General features: G+C 40.7%; 1 pseudogene; it reads left to right on the plus strand.

Annotated features, from left to right (window-relative positions):
* Positions 1–2,448: 2,448 nt before the first annotated feature.
* Positions 2,449–5,405, plus strand: LOC110132941 (RNA-binding protein 25 pseudogene; annotated as a pseudogene).
* Positions 5,406–7,802: the final 2,397 nt, after the last annotated feature.

A 7,802-nucleotide genomic window follows, 5' to 3' on the forward strand; every position in this document is an offset into this window, starting at 1 on the left:
TGCCAAAATCTACTTAGCCGGGCTTCCCTTGGAGCTCAATTGGTAAAGAATTGAGAGGGTAACAGACATGAAGGCAAGGGGTCTTCAAACAGAGGAAATAGGCTGCAAGTGTCAGACTTTTTTTCTCTCTCTCTTAAGTGGCAGGAGGAAACAAACTACAAGTGTCAGATTTTTTTCCCTTTGCTATACAAAATTAAAAGATTTCTCTTAAAATTCTGTGTTACCAGGAGGACACCTGGTTCCACCTGAACTTAACTTTTCTCAAATCTTGCACTAACCAGTGGGTTTTTCTTATGGAAATGTTTTCTTAAGCTATGTTAATGAACTATGTATTTACCCTAGACTCTGTCTTTCATTGATAAAGGCTCAACAAACCAGTATGTTTTATTCATACCTTGTTCTCCTAATCTATGTTAATAAAACTATATATTTACTTGGAAGACTGCCTTTCTTCAAGATTTATGTCAGTCATCTATGGCCTGGGATGAGTCACCTTGTGCCAATATTATCTCGAAGTGTATGTTGTGGATGAGGGGCCTGGTGCCACTCTGAGTTTTGAGACATTTCCTTTCTCTAATTAACAGCCTGCTGATAGGTATATAACATACTGTTAAAGGCTAACAGGGGGGCACTCTTTCTGCCCCTTTCTGATTTGTATGTCAAAAGCTTTGTCTATCTCTTTCATATTTTAATAAAACTTTTTACACAAAAGCTCTGAGTGATCAAGCCCATCACTGGCTCTGGATTGAATTCCTCTCCTCCAGAGGCAAAGAATCCCGGCATCTCTCATAGCTCAGCAACATTTCAGAATCTGCCTGCAATGCAGGAGACCTGGGTTCAATTCCTGGGTTGGGAAGATCCCCTGGATAAGGAAATGACAACCTTCTCCAGCATTCTTGCCTGAAGAATCCCCATGGACAGAGGAACCTGGCAGGCTACAGTCCATGGGGTCGCAAGAGTTGGACACAACTTAGTGACTAAACCACCACAAAAATCTACTAATTTAATAATTCCTAGAGCCATTAACTTGATAATATATGAGAACACACACATAATAAAAATAAATGAAAACACTTTTATGTAAAATAGCACTTTCCTTTTCTGAATGACCTCATAATGATAATCTGGAGTCTGCCAATTCCATCTAAAGGAATTGTTTGAAGAATTTAATTGATCTCTTATAAAATGTGTATGTCTACTGCTTTTATAACTGTGACAAGTAAAAGGAGGTGCTGGATGTGTTGTGTGCCTTTTCTGATACTCAGATAGTAACTGGCAAGGATTCTGTACCCCCAATTTCCACAATGCACTGACGATAACTTTCCTTCCAGACATATCAACTACCTGCAGTACACAATCAGCTGCCCACAATGGAAGAGACAAATCACAGAACTGCTGTTCCATAATCACAGAATCGAACGAACAGCAGAAGTGAAATGACAGGCTATTAATTCTGGTTTGGAAAGCATGAATAGGACTTTTGATGAAGTTTAATTTTCCTTTGACTCTTCAGAAATAGATAAATAATTTAAATAAAAATAGATGTAGTATAAGACACTCATTTCTCTCAATATTTACTATTTGTGGAAGAGTAGTTTTTTTAATAATGAAAAATAATGATTGAGAGTTCACATGAATGCTTCAAAATAGCACATAGTTCATTTTCTGATGCCTCACTGAGCTCTAGATTTGAAAACAATTTAAGTAAACTTCCAGTATATAGAATTTTAATTGAAAATATATGATATTTCATTAAGTGCTGTCACACATCACTATTGTTACCAAATGAGGCTTGGTGATACATTTAAGACATTTTTCTACTGACTGGATTTTGTCTCTAACCTGAGCCTATATATATATATATATCTCAAAGGCTATATATATATGTACACACACATACACACACACACACACACACATCAACTATAATATGTTGCATTATCAGATATTGTATTATGTAGATATAAATATACATTGTTATATCATTTATATTGATGTACATTTGAATGTACTTTTAAATGAATGTTTTTATCAGCAATTTCACTACAAAACCTTAGTTGTATAAGAATAATTATAAATTTTTAAGTCTTGCACCTGGAAAAGTATTTATAGTTCTGTGAATTTATACATAGAAATATACAGTTCTGTGTATACAGAATGCTGTGACAGTAAGATACATTAAGTGAATAAAAGGAGAAAAAAGCATTTTGGAAATAAATATACCATAGAGTCAGTCTAGAATATGTAAATAAGAAAGTTAAAGACGCGCTCTTCTCTATGATCCTCCCCCCCACGCCCCTGGCCGCAATGCACGCCGGGCACTAGGAAGACCTCCAGAAGCTCCCCGTGCAGCGCGGCGGTGTTTTGCAGCCTGTGCGAGTAGGCGCTTTGGGCCCAGTCTCCCGAATAGCGGTGCGCAGAAATCTGGAACTGGTGGAGCCCACTCGTAACCTGGAGCCCGGAAGACTGCGAAGACAGTGCCGTTTCCTCAGGGGCGGACTGCTGCAGTAAGAATGTCTTTTCCCCCTCATTTGAATTGCCCTCTGATGGGAATCCCAGCACTCCCACCAGGGATCCCACCCCCACAGTTTCCTGGCTTTCCACCACCCTTGCCTCCAGGGACCCCAATGATTCCTGTACCGATGAGCATTATGGGTCCTGCTCCAACTGTCTTAGTACCCACCGTGTCCATGGTTGGAAAGCATTTGGGAGCAAGAAAGGATCATCCAGGCTTGAAGGCTAAAGAAAATGATGAAAACTGTGGTCCCACCACTACAATTTTTGTTGGCAACATTTCTGAGAAAGCCTCAGACATGCTTATAAGACAGCTCCTTGCTAAATGTGGCTTGGTTTTGAGCTGGAAGAGAGTCCAGGGTGCATCTGGAAAACTTCAAGCCTTTGGATTCTGTGAGTATAAGGAACCAGAATCTACACTCCGTGCACTCAGGTTATTGCATGACCTGCAGATTGGAGAGAAGAAGTTACTTGTTAAAGTTGATGCAAAGACAAAGGCACAGCTAGATGAATGGAAAGCAAAGAAGAAAGCTTCTAATGGGAATGCCAGGCCAGAAACTGTCACTAATGATGACGAAGAAGCCTTAGATGAAGAAACAAAGAGAAGAGATCAGATGATCAAAGGGGCCACTGAAGTTTTAATACGGGAATACTCCAGTGAGCTCAATGCCCCCTCAGAAGAATCTGACTCTCACCCCAGGAAGAAGAAGAAGGAAAAGAAGGAGGACATCTTTCGTAGATTTCCCGTGGCCCCACTGATCCCTTATCCACTCATCACTAAGGAGGATATAAATGCTATAGAAATGGAAGAAGACAAGAGAGACCTGATATCTCGAGAGATCAGCAAATTCAGAGACACACACAAGAAACTGGAAGAAGAGAAAGGCAAAAAGGAAAAAGAAAGACTGGAAATTGAGAAAGAACGGAGAGAAAGAGAGAGGGAGCGTGAAAGGGAACGAGAAAGGCGAAAACGGGAACGAGAAAGGGAAAGAGAACGTGAACAAGAAAAGGAGAAAGAACGGGAGCGGGAACGAGAACGGGATAGGGATCGTGACCGGACGAAAGAGAGAGATCGAGACCGGGATCGAGAGCGAGATCGGGACCGCGATCGAGAAAGGAGCTCAGATCGGAATAAGGATCGGAGTCGATCAAGAGAAAAGAGCAGAGATCGCGAAAGGGAACGGGAGAGGGAAAGAGAAAGAGAGAGAACGGGAACGAGAGCGGGAGCGTGAGCGAGAGAGAGAGAGAGAGAGAGAAAGGGAACGGGAACGTGAGCGAGAGAAAGACAAGAAGCGAGATCGAGAAGAAGACGAAGAAGATGCATATGAACGAAGAAAACTTGAAAGAAAGCTCCGAGAGAAGGAGGCTGCCTATCAAGAGCGCCTTAAGAATTGGGAAATCAGAGAACGAAAGAAAACCCGAGAGTATGAAAAAGAGGCTGAAAGAGAAGAAGAAAGAAGAAGAGAAATGGCAAAAGAAGCTAAACGACTAAAAGAATTCTTAGAAGACTATGATGATGATAGAGATGATCCCGAATATTACAGAGGAAGTGCTCTTCAGAAAAGATTGCGTGATAGGGAAAAGGAAATGGAAGCGGATGAACGGGATAGGAAGAGAGAGAAAGAAGAGCTGGAGGAAATCAGGCAGCGCCTTCTGGCAGAAGGGCACCCGGATCCAGATGCAGAGCTCCAGCGGATGGAACAAGAGGCTGAGAGGCGCAGACAACCACAGATAAAGCAAGAACCAGAATCTGAGGAAGAGGAAGAAGAAAAGCAAGAAAAAGAAGAAAAACGTGAGGAACCCATGGAAGAAGAAGAGGAGCCAGAGCAAAAACCTTGTCTCAAACCAACTCTGAGGCCCATCAGTTCTGCCCCATCCGTCTCCTCTGCCAGCGGCAATGCAACTCCCAACACTCCTGGGGATGAGTCTCCCTGTGGTATTATTATTCCTCACGAAAATTCACCAGATCAACAACAACTTGAAGAGCATAGGCCAAAAATAGGACTAAGTCTTAAACTGGGTGCTTCCAATAGTCCTGGTCAACCTAATTCTGTGAAAAGAAAGAAGCTCCCGGTAGATAGTGTCTTTAACAAATCTGAGGATGAAGACAGTGATGATGTACCTCGGAAAAGGAAACTGGTTCCCTTGGATTATAGTGAAGATGATAAGCATGCTGCCAAAGGCACTGTAAACACGGAAGAAAAGCGCAAGCACATTAAAAGTCTCATTGAGAAAATCCCCACAGCCAAGCCGGAGCTGTTTGCCTATCCCCTGGATTGGTCTATTGTGGATTCTATATTGATGGAACAACGAATTAGACCATGGATTAATAAAAAAATCATAGAATATGTAGGTGAAGAAGAAGCTACGTTAGTTGATTTTGTTTGTTCTAAGGTTATGGCTCATAGTTCACCTCAGAGCATTTTAGATGATGTTGCCATGGTACTTGATGAAGAAGCAGAAGTTTTTATAGTCAAGATGTGGAGATTATTGATATATGAAACAGAAGCCAAGAAAATTGGTCTTGTGAAGTAAAACTCTTTGACATTAAGAGTTCCATTTCAGATTTCTTCTTTCCCATCCTTCAAAGGACTATAATTTTTTTTTTTTTGTCTTCAAAGACATTTGTGAGATCTGTAATTTTTTTTTTAATGTAGAAAATGTGAATGTTTTTGTCCTCTAATTTGTTGATGCCGTGTGTACTCCCTTGGTTGTAAAGACACCTGAATCCTACCATGGTTCTCTTTATACTCACCAGGTACAAATTACTGGTATGTTTTATAAGCCGCAGCTACTGTACACAGCCTATCTGATATAATCTTGTTCTGCTGATTTGGTCCTTGTAAATATTAAAATGACTCCCCAATTCTTAAAAAAAAAAAAAAAAGAAAGTTAAAGAGAATTTTTTTTTTTTTTTGCTTTTGCAAATTCTTTTTTTCCATTTGTGAGATAAATGAGCTTTATTTTCTATTTTTTCTGAGTTTGGCATATTCACCTTGAAAAATATGTAGGAAATCACAGTGAGAAAGGCATATGCATGCTGCCACTGATTTTTTTTTTTTATTTTTATCAATGATTAGGACCTCATATAATCATATATAAGTTGACTTATTCCCTGTAAATTATGTTTGGGCCAGTGAGCCAATAGTAACTTCTGCCTTAGTTACTCTAGAACTTACTGAAGTTTTAGTGAGCACATAGGTAACAACTGATGGCTCACTAAATAACAATTCATCTGGAGAAAAGTACTAATGAAAATCCACCTCTTTTCTCCATTTGCACCAAACCTAGGCATTTACAACAGGATTCTGGTCCCATCTAACATCATCTCCAACTGTTTCTTCTACCCTAAAGCCACAGGTGATGCCTGAGGCCATCAACACCTGCTGCACGGTGGCCATCAGTGTAGCCGAAGCGACTTGTTCCCAAGTCCCTCTGTACAAGTAAGGGATTCCCCGGTAGCTCAGCTGGTGAAGAATCCACCTGCAATGCAGGAGACCCCAGTTTGGTTCCTCGGTTGGGAAGATTCCTTGGAGAAGGGAACAGCTACCCACTCTAGTATACTGGCCTAGAGAACTCCATGGACTGTATTGTTCATTAGGTCACAAAGAATCACAGGACTGAATGACTTTCACTTTTCTGTACAAATGGCTATCACACTGGGCTCCCCAGGTAATCATTCCCTATCCTTAAGAATTCACAGTTGTTAAGAATCTCAAAGAATAGAAGCACAAATAAGGCAAACATAAAGGTCTTCTGCTTATGTTTCATGTTTTAATAACTTTGAGGGAAATATTTGAAACATGAAATCATACGATTGTCCTAAAAAGGATCCTGAGAATATGTTAGCAAGCTTTCTCTGTATTTTACAATTCTGTCTGAAATTCAACAGTAAAGTGTTTTTTTTTAATTATTTTTATTCACAAGCTGAGAGCACATTTTATTTTATGAGAAGTTGAGATGTCAAGGCTGTATATTGTCACCCTGCTTATTTAACTTATATGCAGAGTACATTATGAGAAACGCTGGCCTGGAGGAAGGACAAGCTGGAATCAAGATTGCCGGGAGAAAAATAACAATAACCTCAGATATGCAGATGACACCACCCTTATGGCAGAAAGTGAAGAACTAAAGAGCCTCTTGATGAAAGTGAAAGAGAGAGTGAAAAAGTTCTCTTAAAGCTCAACATTCAGAAAACTAAGATTATGGCCTCCAGTCCCATCACTTCATGGCAAATAGATGGGCAAACAGTGGAAACAGTGGCTGACTTTATTTTTCTGGGCTCCAAAATCACTGCAGATGGTGATTGCAGCAATGAAATTAAAAGATGCTTACTCCTTGGAAGGAAAGTTATGACCAACCTAGATAGCATATTAAAAAGCAGAGACATTACTTTGCCAACAAAGTTCCATGTGGTCAACACTATGGTTTTTCCAGTGGTCATGTATGGATGTGAGAGTTGGACTATAAAGAAAGCTGAGCACTGAAGAATTGATGCTTTTTAACTATGGTGTTGGAGAAGACTCTTGAGAGTCCCTTGAACTGCAAAGAGATCCAACCAGTCCATCCTGAAGGAGATCATTCCTGGGTGTTCTTTGGAAGGACTGATGTTGAAGCTGAAACTCCAGTACTTTGGCCACCTGCTGCGAGGAGCTGACTCATCTGGAAAGGCCCTGATGCTGGGAGGGATTGGGGGCAGGAGGAGAAGGGGATGACGGAGGATGAGATGGTTGGATGGCATCACCAATTCAATGGACTTGGGTTTGGGAGGACTCCGGGAGTTGGTGATGGACAGGGAGGCCTGGTGTGCTGTGGTTCATGGGGTGGCAAAGAGTCGGACATGACTGAGCAACTGAACTGAACTGAACTGAGACTTGAATGTACTTTTAGAAAAGACTGTCCCTTGTTTGATGGGGGAAACATACCCAAATGTATCCTTTAAGACCTGTCTCATAACGCAGAGATAACCTTCAATTTTCCTTAAGGAAAACTATTTTTTAAATGCAGCGCTTGTAGCCTGAGAGTCTTAATAAAAAATTGGTAAAGGAAATCCTATGGGAGGCTGAGGCAGAGCTGCAGCTCTAAGACTTGATTGTGTGGGGAGATTTCCTTTTCCTGGTACAAATAGCTTGTGTCTGTAATTTTTGTTTTGCAAATCTTATATACATGTATGTGTCTATGCAAGTGAGAATGTGTGTGTCTGTGAGAGAGAGAAAGCACTAGCTTTTATTTGAGTAGCTCTTCACCTAAAGTGGGCTTCCCAGGTGATGCTCGTGTAAAGAATACAC

This window comes from Odocoileus virginianus, chromosome 2 (genome assembly GCF_023699985.2).
Source record: "Odocoileus virginianus isolate 20LAN1187 ecotype Illinois chromosome 2, Ovbor_1.2, whole genome shotgun sequence".
NCBI lineage: Eukaryota > Metazoa > Chordata > Mammalia > Artiodactyla > Cervidae > Odocoileus > Odocoileus virginianus.